Source organism: Megascapheus bottae, unplaced genomic scaffold, assembly GCF_031878675.1.
Source record: "Megascapheus bottae isolate mThoBot1 unplaced genomic scaffold, mThoBot2.hap1 HAP1_SCAFFOLD_45, whole genome shotgun sequence".
In the NCBI taxonomy this organism is placed as follows: domain Eukaryota; kingdom Metazoa; phylum Chordata; class Mammalia; order Rodentia; family Geomyidae; genus Megascapheus; species Megascapheus bottae.
The window spans coordinates 1,918,581-1,921,833 of record NW_028327483.1 but is presented as its reverse complement, the minus strand read 5'-3'; positions in this window follow the sequence as shown (position 1 = coordinate 1,921,833).

The following is a 3,253-nucleotide window of genomic DNA, read 5'->3' as shown; positions in this document are numbered from 1 at the left end:
CCCAGCACTACCCTTGGACTTTCCTTAATATTAATGCTCTACCACTTGAGCCACAGCACCAATTCTGACTGTTCTGTGTATGTGGTACTGAGGAATCAAACCCTGGTTTTGTGCATGCTAGGCAAGCATTCTACCACTAGACTAAACTCCTGGCCACAAGATCCAGAGACTCTTATCTCCAATTAACCACTAGAAAATAGGAAGTTGTGCTCTTGTTCCAGGGGTATTGTGGTAGCATAGAATTGAAGAGCTCAGGGGAAAAAATCCAGGACCGGGTTAAGACAAATATTTGTGATAAATTTACAATTTAGAAATAATGTAAGGAGAGTCAGTTCTCTTTACACTGGTATAAACAATAAAACACTTAGGAATAAGTCGATCCAAAACGTAACCTTGAACAAGGAAAATTACCATGCACAGGTAATCTTGAAAGCATCCTGCTTTTTGCATGATGTCTCTTGCCACTGAGGAATTTTCTTTTAAGGAAACAAATTATTAGTTTTTTTATAGCTGTGTCAAGTCAATATATGATCTTCATTTTCATGTGGAATAGCTCAGGTGTACAAAAAGAGGCATTGAGAAACCAAAAACTCAAAGGCTGAATATCAGGTATGAAAGTTTCTTACCCAATATTTCCTAATCATGTTGTGTGTAAAGAATCATAAAAAAGCTGAAAATGCTGGCTCACCTGTGTAATTCTAGCTACTCAGGAGGCTGAAATTTGAGCATCAATGTTTAAATCCAGCCATGGCACACAAGGATCTGAGACTCTTATCTCATAATAAAATCTAGAGAACTGGAAGTGGAGATTGGCTCAAGGGTAGGGTGGTAGCATTGAAGTAAAGAGCTCAGGGACAATTCCCAAGCCCAGGTGTAGGGCAGTAGCCTTGAGATGACGACCACAGGGATATCTCCCAGGCCTAGTTCAACCTCCATGACCATTAAAAAAAAAGAAAACAATACTAAGCTGGACATGATGGCTCACACCTATAATCCTAGCTTTTCAGGAGGCTAAGATATGAGCATCATGTTTCAAGCCAGCCTGGACATTAAGTCCAAGAGACTCTTATTTCCATTTAACCATTAGGAAAGCAGAAGCGCCACTGTGGCTCAAAGGGTAGGGTGATAGTCTTGAGCTGAAGGCCTCAGAGACAGAGCCCAGGCCCAGAGTCCTGCCTCACAACTGACCATACAAAAAAAATCATAATAAGCTTTTAAGAGTGATCTCAGATGAAAGGGAAGTAAACAAGAGATTTATTCCAGTCAGGTGTGTTGCCTCATGCTGTAGTCCTAGCTATTCAGGAGGCTGAGATCTGAGAATTGAGGTTTAAAGCCAGCCTGGTAACTAAAATCTGTGAGACTCATCTCCAATTAACCACCAGAAAACCAAAAATGGCACTGTGGCTCCAGTGGTAGAGTGTTAGCATTGAGCTGAAGTGTTCAGGGACAGCACCCTGACCCAGAGTTCAAGCCCCACAACTGACAAAACAAACAAACAAACAAAACATTTATTTCACAGTGTAATGGATAAGTTTGGGAATATAAGTCTTTGCTACCGGAAGACGAAGGAAGATGGCGCCCAGACAATAGGGACGCTGCCTAGCTCTCTCTGACAAAAAGAGAGAACCAGGGAGTCCCACGAGCCAACTACCTAAAGAAATCCACAACAACAAATTCAAAAAGCAAAGGAGAAGGACTCAAACCAGAAAAGAAATCCAGATAAAGCTCACATCCAACTTTCTCAAAGAATTCGGAACGCGAAGACCTCTCCCCCACCTCTCGCTGCCCAATCCAAGCCGCGAAAGCCGAAGAAAGCCGCGAAAAGCGGCAGCTGCGCCGGATCAAGCTGCAAAAAGCAACTGCAGTGGAGGGCGCCAGGCTGGGAGCCCAACAGCTGCAGAAACCAGCACAGAACCGGGCCAGCGAACTGCGGAAGCAGCGGAACCCAGACGCGGAACCAGAACAGCAAGCAGCGGAACCCGGACGCAGAACACAGGCGGCGGTGGAGACCTGAGGGGAGTGAAAGACTCCCCACCACCGTGGAGCACCCACAGATGGACGCAGAGGCATGAGTAATACAGCGCGTCCCCAAACACATCGGGAAAGCAGAGCGGGTGCCAGGCAATAGAACTTAACTGAGAACCCAACACCCCGCCCGAGATAGATTGGCAGGAACAGGGGGGCAAGGAATTCAGAATCCTGTCCCTCCTCTCAACAGCCCCCTCCCTCAAGCCATTGACTGGAGATTGACAGGCGGGCTACCCATAAGACCCAGCACCACACCAAGGGAGGCAGGGCTGTCCCAACTCCCACCCGCCCAACGGGCTCAACCCCCAGCCCTCTGACTGGAGAGTGACAAGCGGGCAGACCCTAAGACTCAGCACCCCACCAGGGGAGGCGGAGCTGTCCCAGCTCCCACCCTCCCACCAGGCTCCTCTCCCAAGCCACTAGATCTGGAGAGTGGAGGACGTTGGGACCCTGCCTTACAACAGTGGGTAGGGGGTGCAGGAAAATAGGAGCCAGAATCTGCCCCCCCTCAATTCTTGAGCGGGGCATCCTCCAGCTGGGAAACCTGAGCAAGACAGCACCGAGGGGCCCCCCACAGTCACAGACTCTGACAAAGCAGTGGAAACAGAGCAGAGATATGAAGGGACGACCAGCAGCCAAGCTCCCCTTCTGAGAATCAAAAAGGCGCGCCTCCACACTTGGAGCCCACGTCCCCAGCTGGGCCCCGTCCCTGAGAACAGAGGGGTCTCCTGCTGGTCCTGCTGAGAGCCCCTGAAACTCTCAATCCCCAGATCATTGTCTTGGGGCAGCCCCTGGAAGCAGCACAGGAAAACGTCTGCCAACCATGCTCAGACGGAAGCTCGCAGAGCCATCCCATGGTCCACTGTGAGGCCACTGGTTGGGCTAAGAGCTGGTTGTGCAGCAACACATAAGTTTTATTCTAATACTTTCCAAACTTTGTACTCAAATACGCTACCTACTTACCCTCTGACCTCTCTCATTCTATTTGTCTATCTCTGGACCACTGCTCGTCTTCAACCCTTATAATGCATGGATCTACACTTGATGGCTGTTGAGCAAGACTGTATATCTAGGTGTTTAATTATTCTCTAGGCTCAGAGGGACTTAAAGACAATAGAGATTGGATTGAGAGGCTTATTGTATTGGCTATAAATCTCTTAGCAGTGGATTATTAGACTGGTCGGTAACTGCACAAAAAGAAAGAGTGATAACACCAATCAAAACT